This window comes from Triturus cristatus, chromosome 10, assembly GCF_964204655.1.
Source record: "Triturus cristatus chromosome 10, aTriCri1.1, whole genome shotgun sequence".
NCBI lineage: Eukaryota > Metazoa > Chordata > Amphibia > Caudata > Salamandridae > Triturus > Triturus cristatus.
The window spans coordinates 1,248,093,112-1,248,114,088 of record NC_140593.1 but is presented as its reverse complement, the minus strand read 5'-3'; positions in this window follow the sequence as shown (position 1 = coordinate 1,248,114,088).

Here is a 20,977-nt window from a genome sequence, read left to right as displayed (position 1 = left end):
GAAAACAATCATTGGCATAGCCAATAGGTCTCGCCTTTGGGACCTTATAAGCGTTTAGGTATGCAGCACAATATCCTTGGTGCAACAACATCACTGTTATAAGGGTCCCAAAAGCGAGACCTATTGGCTATGCCAATGCTTGTTATTGATTGTAGCTCCACTCTCTTCATAAGACAGAGCTGACTGATTGGACTTCTAAACCTACACGACCCTCCGACAGTAAGCCACAACTGCTCACTCCTGTTGCCCCTTGAGAGTCAAAGCTAAAATAAAAGGATTCAGAACAGCTCAGTGAGCTGTGCAGTAATTCTTGTCTCCCGTTGTAGGAAAGTGCCTCTTTTGGACATGGTTAGCCCCCACTTTTTGACTGCAAAATAATGTAATTTTTACTGGAAGTGCACAGGGCCCCTGCCAACCAGGTCCCCTGTGCCAGAAGCTCTTTGCCTAAACTGTACCTTTTGTTTCCCAATAGGCACAACTTCTAATCCCCTTGTACGTCCCTAGTAAATGGTACTCCTGGTACATAGGGCATTGGCACTGAGGAGGGACTCCAAGCGTAGCAGCACACATTGTGCCACCCTAGGGCCCCTCACCAGGGCCATGCACACTGCCATCACATGCTGTGTGCCTTGGTGCAGACAAAACCAAACCGTCGACATGGCACAAGTCCCTGTGTACTATGCCCACAGAAACTGCATGGGATATAGGTAAGTTCCCCCCTGGCAGGCTTTATAGTCCTAAGGCAGGGTGCACTATATCTCCTGTGAAGACTGTGAGAAGTTGGCCTGGCATATGCTGGTCCCTAGTTATAGTGGCCACCTTGCACCAGTCCAATTCGACTCTTGGTAGATAGGTTTAAAGACAACCTTTTAAAGAAAGCTATCCTAGTGGTAGCTGTGGAGAGCAGCCTTCAGGCTAAGTCTCTGAGGAATGTAAAGCAGCTTGTTTTACCTTATAATCTCTTGAATTACCAAATGAAAAGACACCACACAGGTATATATATCAAATATATATGTATTTATTTCTAAATATACTCTACTAATCTCTTTATGAGATTAGAGCCAGGTAAACATTCAAAAGATCAACAGTTCTCAATAAATTAAGCACAAATATGGCTGTAGCCCTAGGGGCGTACCAGACCATAAACTAAAATAGTGGTTTAACAAACTCGACTTGCAAGAAGAAGAGGCCTGGGGCCTTGGGAATCGCTGGGGCTTCACTTCTGCAGTGTTAGCAGGTAAGTAATCAGCCCACAGGAGACGCGTGCAGTGTCTAAACACACACACGGGTTTTCAATGCGTTTCAATGGCAAATGTCGCGGTTTGTATTTTACAGTTCTAGGGCACTTCGGAGTGGACAACAAGCAAACAACTTACAGTGTAAGTACTTCGAGAGCCAATGCACACTTGGGCACCGTAATGCAAGAGTTACCTCACCCAGGGAAGCCGGGTGCATACGTGTCCTTTGGTGTCGGGTCGCGATGCTGTTTTTAATGCAGATCGCTGAAGACTTGCTGCTTGTGTCGTCGAGAGAAGTGTCCGCTGGTATCCGAAGATGGATTGGAGTTGCAGAAGACCTAGAAATTGAGGGGACAGAGTTCAAAGTCACTTGCCAGTGACCGGTGGCCAGCAAGATGGATGACCACAGCTGTCGCGTCTCTTCAGGTCGCTGATGTCGTTTTGTCTCTTCGCTCACGAGGACCAGGAGGGATCGATGAAGACCAGCAGCTGGATTCGGAGGGTCCCACGACGTCTGCAGCTGTTGACGGTGTCGGCACTCGGTTTGGAGTTAACAAGCCTTGGCAACTGCTAGTCTCGTGTGGATAGAAGATTGTCGATGGAGCAGACCAGCAAGGTCTGATGGACTTACCCAGTGAGGGTAAGTGAGGGCAGACCCAGAGCAACCAGGCGAGCCCTTGAAGGTGATGTGGAAGTCTTCTGGAGAGTCGCTAGCCAACGGGCAAGCAACCGCGAAGACGCCTTTGCAGGAAAAGTTCACCAACAGCCCACGGTCACTCGGGACGAGGTAGGCCGCTGATCTTCGGTACTAGACCTGCTCGGGACTTGGACAACAAGTGGTCCAAAGCACAACTTCGTTGGACGTAGTTTAGGGCTTGCACTCAAAATCAGTGCACGGTTCCCTGGTATTGCTGTTCCTCGTCACTCGTGGGGTCCAGATGCCACAGCTTCGCTGGGGACTCAAAATGGCCGTCGAGAGATCAGGAAATCCGCTTCAGGGGACGCAGAGATGCAGGGCTCCGGCGGGAGCGGTAAAGTTTGCAACCGTAGTTCAGTAGTTTTGGTGCCTGCCAAGCAGGGGAGTCACTCCTTGACTCCAAGGGAGATCCTTCGGTCTTCTAAAGATAGTAGAAAGTTGAAGGGCCAGGATTCTTCTTCGTAGAGCGTCGTCCAGGTGTAATCTAAATTGCATTGGCAATGTGTGGTATCTTATAGTGAAAAGATGGGAGGGACTAGCTCTATGACCACTCCTCTAGGAGGGTCAGGGTAGTGGGTGGTTACACCCACTTCCCTTTGTCCAGTTTCGCGCCAGGGCAGGGGCAGGTAGCCCCTGAACCGGTTTGAGCTGGCATATGCACAGAGGAGCCTACTGCTCCCCCAGTGCAGTACTTCAAAGCACTCTAAGAGTGCACCCACCCAGCTCCAATACACTAAATCCTGTCTGGGAGGTGGTGACACCTCCCTGTGACAGGAAACCCTTTGTTGGGCTCCCTCCACTGCGAGTTTCGGTCAGCAGCAGGAATGCAGCCCGGTGTCTGTGCTGGTGGCATCCATTTTGTGATGCCAGGGCTCTAGATGATTTCTACCGTGTAGTACAGTGTGTACATGTCGTCCCCTCTAGAAGGGTGGGATCCTACTCCCACACCAGTTACTGGTGTGGGGGTAGGATTCCAAGTTGTTTGACACCAAACACGACATGTTTTGATGCAGTCATTCCAAAGTTAGCATTTACCGCGAGGTTATAATGCACTTAAGAGTATATGGTTTAACCGCATCCACAAACAGCAGCAGAGAATAGACTCTGCCAGCTGCAGAGGGGTCCTGCTCAGGCAGAAGCACCCCCTCACATAGGAAACCACGCACCCTGCCCTTGGGATTGATAGGGCCTACCATAGGGGTGACTGATAGGTTTATATGTGTGTGTATGGTGGGATATAGGAACCTATACCTCAGTGAGGAGTGCTAACACTACCTCACACAGGCTGCAGTAGCAGGCCTGTGGTGTTAGATTGTGAGTGCTTCCCAGGGGTGGCATAATACATGCTGCAGCCCCTGGTAGGCCTGTGAAGTACCAATGCCCTAGGTACCTAAGGTACCATATACTAGGGGCTCATAAGGTACCACAGTATCCAATCACTAGTGCATCTAATATGCACACCAAGTTGTTTAGAGAGATCAGTGAGACTGGGGCCCTGATTAGCAGGGACCCAGCCAGACTATAGCCAGAAACCAGTGTATACATCAGAAAACAAGTGGGGGCAACACACGTGCAGATCCTACTCTCCTACAAAGACCTATCTGTTTGAGCAGATCTGCCCCTGCGATATCCATGTAAATGCTGGGATTTTGTAAGTGAACAGGGAAGCCATATAGAGTACATGGGCTGGACACTCGTCATTATGAGTTCTCCAGCGCCATGACGGCTTCACTGTATTATATGATGTTTGGTACCAAACATCTCATCTTAATAAACCTGCACTGATTACGGGTCAGATTTTTAAAAAATTGCTCACAGAAGACCCCTTAGAGGGGTCCCCTTAAACCTACCAACCCTTAGTGTGGTCACCGACTGGTCTAAGCCAGCCTGCTATCACCACACAATGTTTTGACCTCATGGGGTGAGTGCCATCATGCTCAGAGATTGAGAACAGAGCCTGTCCTGGGTGGAGGTGTTCACACCTTCCCCCAGTCAGGAGGAACTATTGTGGTAGGAAGCTTCAAAGCCCTTGTCACCTTTGAAACAAAACCCCAGCCTCTCCATATAGAAGGAGCAGCCCCCTCCTCCTGTCCTCACCTCTTTTGGTGGGAAGACAGGTGGGAAAACTTACAAAGAATAGGAGGTGTGCCCCCCTTCTGCGAAGTTCCCCTACAGCACCTTAGGTGCTGTAGGCGAGGTGAAGCACATTTTTCAGTGCCCACCATCTTGAAGATGGGGGGACTTCTCCAATCAGGGCTAGGGCTACATCCCCATCCCACTGAAGGGGGGCATACTAGAAGGTGTAGGCATCCCAGATAAGGGACCCATTGTCTACAACCTGTCACTCCCATGTAAAGGCCCCTAAATTTAGCATTTAGGTTGCATCCCCAGACCTGAAATTAGATTCCACAGACACAAGAAGACTAATTAGGAAATGCTGTTGAACCGAGAACTGCACACCTTATTGTGGATCTATGGCTCAAACTCCTGCCTGCTGCTACAAGAACTCAACAATCGCCATCCTCCAGCTCATCTCATCACTGTGTGACCTCCACAAACACCGAAGGGTCAACAGCACTGTGCAAATTGCCCAACAACTCCCTCGAGATAGAGGTACTATCTCCCTGCAGCCGCAGGCACCAAAAACAGCAAAGCCCGGTACAGCGTCGTCCAGCTCCGCGGCCGCAGGCACCAAAAACAGCAAAGCCCGGTACAGCGTCGTCCAGCTCCGCGGCCTGACTGATGCCTCAGAGTACCAGCGAAAGGTGTCCTTGCTCTGGAGGGTCAGTTCGGCCTCTAACCCATCTCAGGAGGCGCCAGAACCGCCCAGAGACAAAAGGCACCAATACCTGTGGTACCAGAGCCCTCGCTGCAAAAACCTACAAAGCCAAGTCCAGGCAGACACCAACTTTACAGCGAGCCAGCACCCAACGTGTAACTTCAGGACTTCGGAAACCCACCTCAGCAGTGGCTCAGCAGCTCCAGAATCGACACACCAAGGTGCCAGCCCCTGACCGCAAGGCCCATCTTTGCGCGCCTTTGCCCAGCTGCACACGTTCACTGCACCCAGCCTGTCTGGGGCATCGTCAGTCTAGCTGGGCTCACGAGGCCCCAGAGCCCTTGCAACCTTTACTCTCCCTTGAGAGCCCTCAGACTTGCTTGCAAGTCCCCCTTTGCTTTTACAGGTGGCCCCCTTCTTTTGTAGCGCACTAGCTACCAAGTCCCTTTGTTTCTTGTTTCCAGAGAAACCCGGGAAGCTACAAAGAACTTGGCCTTGGCACTTTGGACCTTGGCTCTGAATCTTTCGGTTTCTAAAAGGGTAACCACACAATAACTGTTCTGCATTGCTTTTTCCAATTGCCTTTTCCCTTCCATAGGAAATGTATTGTGCGCGATTAGGCACAACTGTAGATATTGCATTTCCTGTAACTGTACTATAAAAAGAAGTAAAAAAATTCTAATTTGGTCTCGACTTCTTTCATTGAGTGTATGATTTATTGCTTCTGTTAGTACAACAAATGCTTAACACTGCCCTCTGATAAACCTAACTGCTTGCCTACGCTACCACAAAATAGAGCGTTCGTATTCTCTACGTTTCCCTCTGTAAACCAATAAGGGTCTCCCTGACCTCACTGCACACTATATAGAGAGGTGGATCTCCTGCTTCGGTCTCACACATATTAATTGTCCCCTCTCCCTAATATCCTGGTTGATGTGAATTCATGGGTAGGTACTTCTAAACATGCATCCAACATGTACAAGGTAAGTGAAGACGAGAAAGTGCCTGCTCCAAGAAGCAGACTTCACATGCGTGAGGATGGGGTAATGAGGGAGTTAAATGATGTCGCACTCGAGAGACGGGTATGAGTGAATGCTTTGATGGGGGTGGCACGAGTGACAATGACTGACTCTAGCCATCGCTGTTGGGGTCACTGCTTTACTATCTGTCTGCCTTGATGTCCTCTTTATTGCGGCTTATCTGCTGCGTATCCTTGTAGCTGCACCTGGTGTGCCTCAAGTTTACCGGTTACAGTTGTCCGTCTTCCTGGGTCCATTTTATAACTCTGGGGCGCCTGCGGCCCCTCTGTATGCTGTCCCTCCTTGGCTTTACTTTGTACAATTGCTGATGGCCCCCGACTGTTCATTGATGTTCGCTTCCTGCTATGCTCTGTTGTGATGTTCCCTTGATGCAGGGGGGATTGCACCGTATGTTTTTGCTACAATAATTAATGTCTGCCCTTCTCTGTGGCTTGGCCACCCTGTCCTTGTGGCGGGGGCGTACGCCTGGCAGCACCATGCCTCCATGGGATGACTCCCTATTGTTCTTGTGATTCTTCCTTCCCCAGTTGGGGTTTCCTTGGGGGGTGTGGTTAGAGACTCAACCTGATTGGGGGTTGGAGTGGGTGGTCGGTTGGGGGGTGTGCTATGCTCCTTGATAATGTTTCTTTTTGATCCTCTTCTTCCTAGTTGGGTTTCACCTGGGTGGGTGGGGATGGTTTCTCAACCTGATTGGGGGGTTGGTGTGGGTGGTCGGGGGGGGGCTCATTTGGGTTGTTGCCTCCCTTTCGAGGCTTGTTGGTTTTATTGTTTTGCGATTTTTTTTTTTAACATGTCATTTGCTACATTGACTTCTGCACTGCACATCCCTTCCCAATCACATCTGGCTCCCTTTTGCATCTGTCCTCATCCGCCATTCACTTTTACTGGCACAGCAGTATGACGGACACCACACTCTGGACGTGGAATGTCCGCAGTCTCAATGACCACCGAAAGGCCCGCTAAGTACATGCCCACCTCATCCGACACATGGTTGACATCTGTTTCCTCCAGGAGACCCACCTGCTGCACGCTACATCCTCCAGGCTTCTCTCTAGACATTGGGGCGAAACTCATTCCTCCTTCTACACTTGCTACTCTCGCGAGGTATCCATCCTATTGCGCAGAGGGCTTCCCTGGCATACATTTCAGGTCCTTGCGGACCCTGGGGGAGCGCTTTGTCATTCTGCGTGGCACTCTCCTGGCTCAACCCCTGATCCTTGCAGCGATATACGGCCCCAACTCCGATGACCCTGAATTCTTTGCGCAGATTTGCCAACACATCTCTTCCCTGGGCCCTGCCGCGCTTCTTTGGGGTGGCGATTTCAACAATGCACCTTCATCCACCCTTGATCGCTCTGGGGCCCGCACTCTGCACCCACGCACCACCTCTCTCCTTCATTCCATACAAACTGGCAACTCACTACTTGATGCGTGGAGGCACACCCACCCGGGGGCGCGCAAGGGCACTTGCGCTACGGGCTCTTTAGGCTGCTGGTCCCACCTGGACCTCTGGGTAACCACTCAGGACGTCTTTGCGTGGGTCACCTCCATCGAGCATACGGCGCATACCCTTTCTGACCATGCTCCCTTCCACCTTAGTTTGATCCCCCTGCACTCCCCGCAGCGCATGTTTGCCTGGCGGCTGCCTCCTAATGCTCTCTGGGACTCTGTGTTTTGTAACGAGATCCAAACTGCAATTGTGAACTATTTCGACCTTAACGCCGGCTCCGTCGACTCCCCTTCCACACTTCGGGAAGGTTTTAAGGTGGTGATTCTGGGCAAATGTATCTCTAAGCAGGCTGGTGTACTGCACTCTATTCGGGGTGTTCTTGAATGGTTGGAGGGAGAAATCACGGCACTTGACTCTTTGCATTCTCTTAGCCCCAGCCCGACATCCTTGCGCAGCTCAGGGGTAAACTTTCTGAATTTAATGATGAGGCCAATAGGGAACTTTCCTTCCTGGGTAGAGAGGGGAGGGCGCGCCGCTGTGGTGAGATGGACTGCCCGGGCAAGACTCTAGCCAATCTCCTACAACAGCCTCATCCTGCCTTTTATATCACAGTGCTCCAGGACGGTGGCCCAGACGGAACGACCTCTCCCGAGGAGGTGGTGGCTAGATTCACCGCCTTCTACTCTCAACTCTACACCACTGGGGCTGCGATATCCTTGACCAATACTTCAACACTCTGGCGCTCCTCTGGCTGGGCAACAGCCACCAGGAGTATCTCGACGAACCCTTCTCCAAGGAGGAGATCATGGCAGCAATTAATGGTCTGCCCGGCGATAAGGCTCCGAGGGTTTACCTGCGTCCTTTTACAAAGCCTTTGCACCCCTCCTATTCCCGCACCTTGCCGCTATGTACGACAACTCCTTTGAGTGCGGCCACTTCCCTCCTTCGCTTCATGAGGCCCTGTTAACGCTTCTCTTGAAGCCGGACAAGTCCCCCGAGCTCCGGGACTCTTATCGCCCTCTGTCTCTCATCAACACTGATAATAAGATTTTTGCCAAGTTTTTTGTCCCCCGCCTTTTTCCGCTTATGCCTCTGATAGCTCGCCCAGACCAGTCCGGTTTCACCCCTGGCTGTGCCACGTCGCATAATCTCTGGACTATATTTGCTGTTCTCCATCAAATCAAACCCCGCACTTGGCTGTGGCTGTCCTCCTGAACGCTACCAAAGCTTTTGATACTCTCGAGTGGCCCTTCCTCTTCTACCTTCTCCCTCACCTAGGCTTCAGCCTGGTGTTTCTGCACAAGATCTACCTTCTTTATTCCCTCCCTACAGCTCGCCTTCGGATCAACGGTCAGATCACAGAGCCTATCCCCGTCGCTAGGGGCACGAGGCAGGGGTGTCCACCCTCACCCATGCTCTTCGCTGTAGCTATGGAGCCCCTCGCCGCTAGGCTCATGCAGCATCACACCCAGAGGGGTCTCAGCTTTGCGGCTTGAGCCTTTGTCGTCTCCATGTACACGGACGACGGCACACTCTATGTCCGCAACCCCCAAGAAAATCTTGGCCCCATGGTCTGCGAGGTGGTGCGCTTCGGGGGTTTGTCTGGAATCCAGGTTAACTGGAGTAAGTCTATTCTCTTCCCCTTGACGGATGCCACTGTTCCCTTTACTCCAGATTATCCATTTGTATGGGCGTCAGGGCCCACCAGATATCTAGGCATTTGGCTCAGCAGGGACGTGGATGAACTTTGGAGGGCGAATTTTGGCCGGGCGATCGACTGGCTGGAAACGAAGATCCACCTCTAGCGGCACCTGGCCTAGTCCCTGGCAGGGCGCATAGCGATCGCCAAGATGGTGGTGCTCCCGAAGTTTCTTTATTTGTTTTTGAACATTCCAATCCCCCTCATGGCTCATTTTTTTCGTAAACTTCTCACGCTTCCCTCATCGTGTGGCAGACTGGGCGCCCCAGATTTCAAATTATACACCCTTAGCGCCCAAGCCAGCTGTCTCCACTTCTGGCTGCATCCAATGCCTTTTGAGCCTGACGTGGCGGTGGAAGCTGATCTTGCAGCCCCTTGGCCGCTCCAGACCGCTATCTTTGCCCCTGTTAAACCCCTGTGCGGTAAGATCGACACTGTGGAGACCCTGCGCTGGGCCTGGAACGGCCTTCTGAGATACTCTGGCGCTAGTACGCTCTCCGCCAATGCCATGCCCATCGCACACAATCCGGTATTCCCCCCTTTGCAAACTGCTGGGATGGTCTAACAGGCGACGCGCCTGGGGCTGTCCACTTTATCGGACCTCTACCCGGCCGGCGGGCTCTTTTCCCTTCCAGCCGAGTCTGGCCCCATGGACACTCTGCTGTATTACCAACTTAGAGCGTTCTACAGGGAGATGCACCCCACGTTTCCTCAGCCCCCTCTGCCATTGGCTGCCCTCGACTTCGCATACACATCCGCCTCCCCACGCAAACTGGTCTCCAGACTTTATGCCCTCATGCTGGCAGCATCCCAGATTTCCGCTGACTTCACCCGCGTTGCTTGGAGCGAGGACCTAGGCACCGATCTCTCGCAGGAGATCTGGCTGTACTGTTGCAAGCAGACCAAACAACTGTCCCCTAACTACCACCTGCGCCTCATACATTTTAAATATCTGCATAGACTGTACCGTTCCCCTGCCCAGCTGCACAAAATGGGCCTCACTCCCAGCGATAGATGTCTCCAATGCTCTGCCCCCGCTTCAGACTTCTCCCATCTCGCCTGGCTGTGCCCAAAGGTCTCTGCATATTGGCGTAACGTGTGAACCGCCATCACGGAGATCACCTCTACTCCTGTTACGCCAGACCCGCTGCTCTGTCTTTTAGGCTTTGTGAAATATTGTCCGGACGCCTCCCGCCGGATCACTGCTATGCTGCTCGTTCTTGCACGGCGCAGAGTCGCCATGCATTGGGGACGGAGACCCGCGCCCAAGGTCGGCGCTTGGCTTGAGGATGCTGCGTGTTGTCAGATGCTTCTGTCCGAATTCTGGGATTTGATGCCGGCAGCTTCCCGCCCGCTTGACATCTGAGGTCCCCTTGTCTCTTACCTCCTGGGCCAGAGCGCTTTGGCCTCCGCAGCCTCTCCCGCGCCCCCTTCTAGCAGCTAGCACTCTGCCCGCGGCGGTCGCCGGTGATGGCACGTAGGGTGCGGCCTCACCCTCCATGCGCTCTGCTGGCTCCCTGCGGCCTCTCTCACCAGCACTTGGCTTCCCCAGGGTGATCCTTTATGCCCTTCTCACTCGATTTCCTGTCATTTCGCTCCATGTACTGTTATGAGCTGCTTATGTATAATTGTTCCTATGATGCGTGTAACCGATGTGGCTTTCCTCTTTGAGTGCAGAATCCCCGCTTACGTACATTGTAACTTGATGTGCAAGTTTATCAATAAAGATTTTTGAAAAATGAAAAGTAAAAATTAATAAATGCTGGGCGGACCTATGCTCAATGCTACAATTACCCTCAAGAGTGCAGAGAATCTGTCAAATGTGACATGGACACGACTACGCATGGCATTCATTAATGTTTGCGTGGGTTTGTGAAAAGGAAAAAAATGAACACCTTTGAGATATTTAATCTTCTTTTTGTGACACAACTTTGGAGTGTTTTTCTGTAGAGCTGCATCAATATATGGCCAAGCCACTGACCACGGATCTAAAACAGGTTGCGGCGTGGCCTAATAGGTGGATGGGAAACTTGGTAGACTTCAAATGGCAGGGAAGCCTCAGCTGAAAGTCGTGGGAGATAAGAGCTCAGCCCAGCAGGCCCAAAACCTGAAAAATAGCTGCAGAAAATAAATTTGAGATAGTCTAACACAGGAAGATTTCCAATGGGAATGAATTATTTTACATTAGCTACAAGAATGGGTAAAGCGTGGTAGTGGTTAGATGAAACACAGAGATCGGCGCCATGCCTGTGGGGCATCAGGTTGTGTAAAGCACCACTGCTTAAAGAATCCTCCAACTCCCCACACATTTCCAAGTTACTACTTGGACAAGAGTTCCACAGTGGCCCCTCCAAGGCTGTTCTAGTGTCTGTGTATTGACTAATAGTGAAAACTAAATAACAAACCTAAAATCCCTCCCCACACCCAATGAAGGCAGATGGTTTGATTTCTATGTCAAGACCGAAGGCTCAGATTATGCGTCTCGATCTTAACTGCAAAATGACAGCAGCGGCGGCGGCCAGTGAAAACGCATTATTCAAAAACGAAACTTCCCATGAATATAAATACATTGTCATAGGTCACACGTACCAATTCCAGTCTCTTGAATATTTGAGACACCATTTTGAGCCCTCTTTCTTTGCTACTGTGCAGCTGAGTTAAGAACTTACACCTTTTTACCTAAGTGATTGTTATATTGCAATTTACTTTGAGTGTATACGGGCCTCCAAATTAACAAACGGAAGTCCTTGGAGTTTCCGCAGGAGGTGCGTACTCGTATGCCCTGGGAACATTTGCCTGACCTGGGGTTAAGATCGGAGGTGGAGAATCTTTGGTATCTTGGTATGGTGGTGGCGCATACGGATCACTGGCAAAATATCGAAGGTCAAAAAATCGACCTACAAAAATATCGGAGCTAAAATATCGATGTCAAGAATATCGACATCCTATCTACAACATGGTGAGTACAAAAATATCGAAAATAAAATATCGATGTCAAAAATATCGTTATTAACAAATATCGTTTTTTTATATTTTAATAAATTATGTAAAATAAACAAAACAATACTTATAAATAAAATACACATAATTAAATATCTTTTATAGTGTTTAAAATTAATAATTAATGTATATAATTTAATAAAACATTAATTAAACATATACATATAATATATTATATATATACTTACTTAATAATTAGTTTTAATAATTATTTTAGTAATTTATAAATTATTTTAAAAAAAATGAAATTACCAATACATCTATACACATAAAACAATAACATGAATAAAAATTAAATTATTACGTATAACAAATTTAAAATACTACATTTAATTTGAATATTTTTAATTATTAATTATATATTACATTAGCTAAAATAATACAAAAAATATTAAATATCAGAGAGAATAAAACTAGTACTCCAACTCCAACAAAAACAACAGTAAGGAAAATGTTGGATAACGTAGGGCTAAAAATTACTATTTCCTCTCCAGGGAGTGTAACAGTAGGGAAAGTGTTGGATAGCGTAGGGGTAAAAATGACTATTCCGACTCCAGAGAGTGCAACAGTAGGGAAAGTGTTGGATAGCGTAGGGGTAAAAATTATTATTCCAACTCCAGAGAGTGCAACAGTAGGGAAAGTGTTGGATAGCGTAAGGGTAAAAATTACTATTCCCACTCCAGAGAGTGCAACAGTAGGGAAAGTGTTGGATAGCGTAAGGGTAAAAATTACTATTCCCACTCCAGAGAGTGCAACAGTAGGGAAAGCATTGCATAGCGTAGGGGTAAAAATTACTATTCCCACTCCAGAGAGTGCAACAGTAGAGAAAGTGCTGGATAGCGTAGGGGTTAAATGAACATAATAATCAATTTAATAATTTGTTATAAAAAAATAGCATATTAATAACTAATTTACAAAATATTTAATAATAAATACCAATAAATTAAAATAAATATTTAACTAAATAACATTAAATTACATCCCACACTATTCCCCCTTTAACACACAACACACTACACATACAAAAAACACTATTAATTTAACTATCAATTAATAACAATTAATAATACAATATTTATAATTAATAGTTATAAATTAACTAGTTAATACATATAACTACCAAATAACAATTATTCACCAATTAATTATTAATTAACAATACATTAATTAGCAATAACAACAAATAAAAAGAATTAATAAATTATTTATATTTCATATATTTAACTAAGTAATAACAATTAATTTCCAATTAATAATTAATTAACAATTAATTAATAATAAATACCAATAAAAAAACAATATCATTTATTCATTTAATTTAATTACATCCCACGCTATTCCCCTATAAACCCACAACCCACTACACATAAAAAATCACTTAATAAAAATAAATCACCAATTAATCATTAATTAACAATAAATTAATTAACAATGACAATACATAAAAATTAATAATAAATTGATTATAACTAATATAATTAACTAATTAATAAAAATAATTAACAATTAATAATTAATTAACAATTAATGATAAATACCAATTAAAGAAAACATAATAATTCATTAATTATAATTAAATTACTTCCCACCCTATTCCCCTATAAACCCACAACCCACTCTGATACTAAAACGCTAAATTTACTTTAACAAAATTACTAATTTCTAAACATTTATTTTTAAATGTATTAAAATACATTACAAAAATGTTTAACATACATATAAAATACATATTAAAATACATAACACTAAAATTATTGACAATGATATTTTTGCTTACGATATTACTTACTTCGATATTACTTACTTCGATATTAAAAAAAACGATATTACTTACCTTGGGGTCGATATTCTGGTCAACGATATTCTTGACTTCGATATTCTGTCCCTACGATATTAAAAACTCGATATTAATGTAGGTCGATATTTAAAATTCGATATTTTGACTTACCACCGGCGCATACATGTAGGAAACAGCTGGAGTATAATATTGAGCGGGTCATTGGCTCCCTGCGGGCTTCTGTCCAGTGTTGGAACACAGTGCCGTTATCCTTGATAGGTAGAGTTGTGGTCACCAAGATGGTGTTTTTGGCTCAGTGCTAGTATGCGATTCAGAATGAAAAATTGTCTAGCAATCGCGACAAATAATTTTCAATTCTATTAAGGACACGGAGGCGAGGATTATGCTTCCCAATCTTTACTGACAAAATACAGCAGCCAATAAACAAACTTTAAACTTGCATGACCCCCGGAAGGTCAACCCCCTCCAGTGTCTGCACCAATTACGACCACGTCCTTCACATAATTCTCTGGTGCCGATCATGATCCGGTAAAAAATGTCCCCGTGCGACTCGTATCGGGTCTTTTTACCGTACGAATCGTACAAGTGCCGTACGAACTGGCAATCACGATTCGCATGGTAAAAAGTCCATACGAACCGCACTGGGAATCATTCCCCACACGTCCTCGGGTCGGAAAATGTGTCCGACACGTCCTCGGACGATTTACCTTACAAACGTGAAAATCCAAGTCCGACCGAGGAATCACGATCCATCCCGTGCGTCCGAGGTCACAACCGTATGGAAAAAACACCGTCCGCACCGAACTCCTACAGCAACCATGGAGACATGTGCCCGCATACGCGCCCAACACTCCCCCCAGCCCCCGTACGTCCGACACGTACCCCCCGTATATGTATACCCCCACCCGTCTAGGTACACCCCAGTACGTTCCAGTCGAACCCCCACCCCAGTACGTGTCATAGCCCCGTCTACCTACACCCCAGTACGTTCCAGTCGTACCCCCACCCCAGTACGTGTCGTACCCCCGTGTCCCTACACCCCAGTACGTTCGAGCCCCACCCCCACCCCAGTACGTGTCATACCCCCCGTGTACCTACACCCCAGTACGTTCGAGCCCCACCCCCACCCCAGTACGTGTCGTACCACCGTCAATGTACACCCCCCCACCCCAGTACGTGTCGTACCACCGTCAATGTACACCCCCCACCCCTGTACGTGTCGTACCACCGTCCATGTACACCCCAGTACGTTCGAGTCGTACCCCCACCCCAGTACGTGTCGTACCACCGTCAATGTACACCCCCCCACCCCAGTACGTGTCGTACCACCGTCAATGTACACCCCCCACCCCTGTACGTGTCGTACCACCGTCCATGTACACCCCAGTACGTTCCAGTCGTACCCCCACCCCAGTACGTGTCGTACCACCGTGAACCTACACCCCAGTACGTTCGAGCCCCACCCCCACCCCAGTACGTGTCATACCCCCGTGTACCTACACCCCAGTACGTTCCAGTCGTACCACCACCCCAGTACGTGTCGTACCACGGTCAATGTACACCCCCCCACCCCAGTACGTGTCGTACCACCGTCAATGTACACCCCCCACCCCTGTACGTGTCGTACCACCGTCCATGTACACCCCAGTACGTTCGAGTCGTACCCCCACCCCAGTACGTGTCGTACCACCATCAATGTACACCCCCCCACCCCAGTACGTGTCGTACCACCGTCAATGTACACCCCCCACCCCTGTACGTGTCGTACCACCGTCCATGTACACCCCAGTACGTTCCAGTCGTACCCCCACCCCAGTACGTGTCGTACCACCGTGAACCCACACCCCAGTACGTCGAGCCCCACCCCCACCCCAGTACGTGTCATACCCCCCGTGTACCTACACCCCAGTACGTTCGAGCCCCACCCCCACCCCAGTACGTGTCATACCCCCCGTGTACCTACACCCCAGTACGTTCCAGTCCTACCCCCACCCCAGTACGTATCGTACCACCGTCAATGTACACCCCCCCACCCCAGTACGTGTCGTACCACCGTCAATGTACACCCCCCACCCCTGTACGTGTCGTACCACCGTCCATGTACACCCCAGTACGTTCCAGTCGTACCCCCACCCCAGTACGTGTCGTACCACCGTGAACCTACACCCCAGTACGTTCGAGCCCCACCCCCACCCCAGTACGTGTCATACCCCCGTGTACCTACACCCCAGTACGTTCGAGCCCCACCCCCACCCCAGTACGTGTCATACCCCCCCGTGTACCTACACCCCAGTACGTTCGAGTCGTACCCCCACCCCAGTACGTGTCGTACCACCGTCAATGTACACCCCCCCACCCCAGTACGTGTCGTACCACCGTCAATGTACACCCCCCACCCCTGTACGTGTCGTACCACCGTCCATGTACACCCCAGTACGTTCCAGTCGTACCCCCACCCCAGTACGTGTCGTACCACCGTGAACCTACACCCCAGTACGTTCGAGCCCCACCCCCACCCCCACCCCAGTACGTGTCATACCCCCCGTGTACCTACACCCCAGTACGTTCGAGCCCCACCCCCACCCCAGTACGTGTCATACCCCCCGTGTACCTACACCCCAGTACGTTCCTGGCGCACCCCCAACACAACCTCCTAAGTACGGAGCGCACCCCATGCCCCAACATCACAACCGCATGTACGAGTCGTACAAAGCCACACACAAGGACATAATCGTACAACCAAATGGCCCATGTACACACCGTACACACGCTCAAAACGCACGTACACAACAAGGACAAAACAAAACAACACAAGAATACACCATTCGAAAGGCACACAGCCACTAAACATGGCCAACAACCACTAAAAGAACACAATCACTGACCTGCAACTGTCAAAAACAAACAGAGGACCAATACACCACCACTCCTTATAACACACCCACCCAAAATTCAAACACTGCCACACCCACCCATGGACCAATGAAAAGGGCCCACACACACAAACCATGAGCCTTTGCAACAGACTCACTGCTGCCAGACACCACAGAACCAGACTACAAGCTACACCACATCTTACACTTGCACACCTTCACACGACCACCCTCACAAACACCCTCTCATCACATTCACACACACACACAACCATCCACACCCCCCCCCCCAACATCCACACACCCCCCACACCCACACCATCCCCACCCACACCCCTCACCATGCCCACTACCAAGAATCCAAAGTTCAGTCACCGAGAGTTGGAGGTCCTTGTTGATCAAATCCTCAGAGTCGAGCCACAGATCTTTGGAACATTGGTCAGAAGCACCAGCCAGGCAGCCAAAACAGCCATGTGGCAGACCATCGTCGATGCTGTGAATGCTGTTGCGGACACCAGGAGGACCAAGCAGGATTGCCAGAACAGGTGGTACGATCTGCGGAGGAGGGTCAGAGCCAAGAGGCAGGAGGAACACGACCAGGCCAACGCCACCGGAGGAGGGCCCTCCCGCAGAGCCGTACAGTACCATCCCTGGGAGGAGAGGGTGATGGCCATACTGCCGGTGGAGGCAGTTGAAGGAGTAGAAGGACTCCGAGACCCGGGTGAGTACACAAACAACGCACCTCACATGGGGGGAACTGCAACCACAACCAAAATTAATAACAGGCACGCAACCACCACAAGCCATCGCATGACTCAACCACACTCCATGAGCAGGCACATGCCACTTCTGCCACCATGCCCCATGCACCCAGCTGGACAATCTCAAGTCACAGGCCAAAGAAGACAACAACACATGACACGGTAACCCGGATGGCGGGAGGCTGGGCACCAAGAATCACATAGTGCGACTCCAAAGCAGACAACAATGCCCTCTGCCCATATGGCCTAGGTCACAGCCAGACAAACACTGTGTGCCAACACAGGAATGACTTGCCAGCAAATGGCGGACGCCTTGCATCAACACATGGGGGTGAAGGCACTGTTTTGCACATGACAGCAGCTAATGAACAGCCAACATTGTGAAAGAGTGGCAGCACACACCACCACAGCAGCAGCGCACAGACACACAGCAGACAAAATGGGTGCCTGGAGATCAGAAACAAACTCACATCAACAGGCCAAGGGCCACTCAAAGATCTGCTAACAGTGTGTGCCCAGGAAGCTGGGCCAAGGTGACAGAGGGTGACACACGGAGGGAGGGAGAGGGGGACACAGAGGGAGGGAGAGGGGGACTGAGAGGGAGGGAGACGGACAGAGGGAGGAGGCTGACACACAGAGGGAGGGAGAGGGGGACAGAGAGGGAGGGAGAGGGGGACAGAGAGGGAGGGAGACACAGGAAGATGGACAGAGGGAGGAGGCTGACACACAGAGGGAGGGAGAGGGGGACAGAGAGGGAGGGAGAGGGGGACAGAGAAGGAGGGAGACACAGGGAGAGCAAATCAGTCCTTTGGTGTGTGGGAATGTCTGCTCGTCAGCAGGTGGACTGCGTGCATGTAGACAAGGGTGGCCAGTGCCAGAACCCCCCCTCTTCATCATGGCAAAACGCAGGGCCATGTCACAACCTGTACACGAGCACAAGGACAGCCACCTGCATCATATAAGTGTGTGGATCCACTCCATGTGCACATGTACAGTGCTACAAGGAAGGCGCAAATGCATGGCTCGCCACACATGCACACTCCACTGCTGACTGCAGTCACACTTGACGCAGCAAGTAAGACTGTGCCACACATAGTTAAAGGGGCCAAATTGGTGCCCAAGGGACACACCCATGCACAAGTGCACTGTGAGTGGAATGCAAGACAGATCCTAATTCCAAGAGGAAATGTGCCAACTTTGTAACGGATGAAACATGGATGTTGCATGGATCAAAATTAACATTTTCTCTCTCACACACAGGTCAACGTCGTGCTGCACCCCCCAACACTGGGGGGGAACACTCACAGGACCCGGATCTGCAGGAGACCGATCCCACCGGCAGCGACCACTCTCACCACTCTGCGGACGACCCCGACCGACCTGGCCCCTCTGGTGTCCAACCACCTGCAGCACCTGCGTCAGGTACAACCGTGCCAACCACCACCCCCACTCCTGCCACATCCCAGGAGACACCCAGGATCCCTGCCCCAACACCACAATGCAGCCAGGCTCGCCAGGAGGGACACGGTGTCCCGGGCACCCAGGAGGAGGCAGGCGACAACGCCAATGCCACCCCTCAGGGGTCCCGGAGACCCGATGTTCCCACAAGTGCAGGCCAGACGCAAGTGGGCAGGGGTGGTGGGAGTGGAGGACGGCGGAGGCGCGAGCCTGACCAGTTGGCTGGGGATCCGGTATTTTCCCATGTCCGTAACATCCTGGACTCATACCGGCAGGACACCACGGGCATGGCCCAGGTTGTGTCCGTCCTCGAGGGGATCAAGGTCCAGCAGGCCCAGCAACATGCGGAGCTAATAGCCTGTCTACAGCTACACCAACGGAGGATGGAGGACAGACAGGCTGAGCAAGTGACGGCGTCCCAGGGGATTCACGCTGAACTCCGTCGGATGGCCGACACCATGGCCGACCCTCCCTGTGCCAGAAGGCGGAGAACATCACCACCCACAGGGAGGGATCATGAGGAGGAGGAGGAAACATCCGACGGAGCATCCCAGACGTCGTCACGGCCTGCTGCTGAGGTTCCCCGCAGGAAGCCGGGTCGTCCACGGAAAGGACCGTGAGGGTGGCTGCTACATCACCATCTCCCAGGACACCTGGCCTGGCACCTGGCCCACTGGAGCAACAGCATCACAGCATCAAGAGACATTCTCTGCCACATGGCCCTGCTGGTCACTGGCTGACCAATGTTGACAAAGACTGTGGCATGGACTCTGAGGATTTCCAATGGCAAGGGCACCAACTCCCCTACTGAACTTTGGATTCCCTAATCCCGGAAAGCCCCTCACTTTGTCCCCCCCTCCCCAATAATAAATCACACTATTAAGAGTAGATGCCCGCTGGTAGCATTATTACCTAACATGTGTCTTGTACAGTCTAAACATGCCTGAGTCATCTGTTCACTTCAACCATCCACACCCTGGGGCCTGAGTCTGGCACAGGACACATGGGTCACAGTTTATTAGGCAAGACAGACATGGAGCACCATACACACCCGTGATGGTCAGAACCAGCTGAGGGGGTGGCCGAACAACCGTGCTGACAGACACATTGAGTACAGCAACAGTCATGCGCAGAGGTCAGGGATCCTGGCCCGTGTCCTGGGGGGCACCCAGGTATGTGTAGACAGGTGGCAGAACCATGTCCTGCAAGCTTGAGTCCGATGGATGCAGAGAATGGGGTCATGGACAACGTTGGATGCATGGGGATGGCACATGTCACAATACCCACACAGTCATGGACATCATGCCCAATACACAGTCTCAGCACACACACACAGCTTGCATCTTGCCACTCGAAACATTGACACATAGCCACAATCAGGGAATACCATGCCAGACATGCAGGATGCACCGTGCCAACACACCAGCATTGACTGAGAAGAGGCACCTTGGAGGCATAGGGACACCTTTATTAGTCATGTTTTTGGGATTGCAGAGGCAACTTGAAGTACACATGAACACATCATGTGGAGTAACATGTGGCTCCAACACTGGCACCCCCCTTCTGCAGCACAAATGCGTGATAGCCAGGGAACTGGCACACAAGCGTCGGCTAACAGCTAAACACCCACAGCTGCTCACGGAGAGCCTGCCATACACCATACATCCGCTGATGTGGAAGTCCCACGCCATGTCAAGACAATGTTAACCGTATGTGTCCGAGGGCAGTGTCACACACATTGATGCCATCATCACAATCCACTATCCCATCACTGATGACTGACAACCAGGCAGCCCATCTATTCAGGTGTACCCAGCTGCATGTCGTGTCCCATGGGGATGCCACATGTCTGCAGAGGAACCAAACCCCGACTGGGCCAGTGTGCACACATCGTGAACAACTGCCACACCCAATACACCCCAGATGCATCCCTTACCCCATGGAGACTTCCAAACGTGTCCGTGCCTGTAACGCTGAGTCAGCCCACGATGTCATGTCCATGAGGAATAGCAGTGCCACAACAATGCAACCAGCAAACGGCATGCGCAGGTACCTGGGGAAGAGAGACACACAAGAAGTCAGCCACAAAAAGCACAGCCACTTGCATGTGCAGTTACTCGACACATGTATGGATGACAACATGCTAGGTCACAATTATGACTGGGGAAATACTACCATCACTGC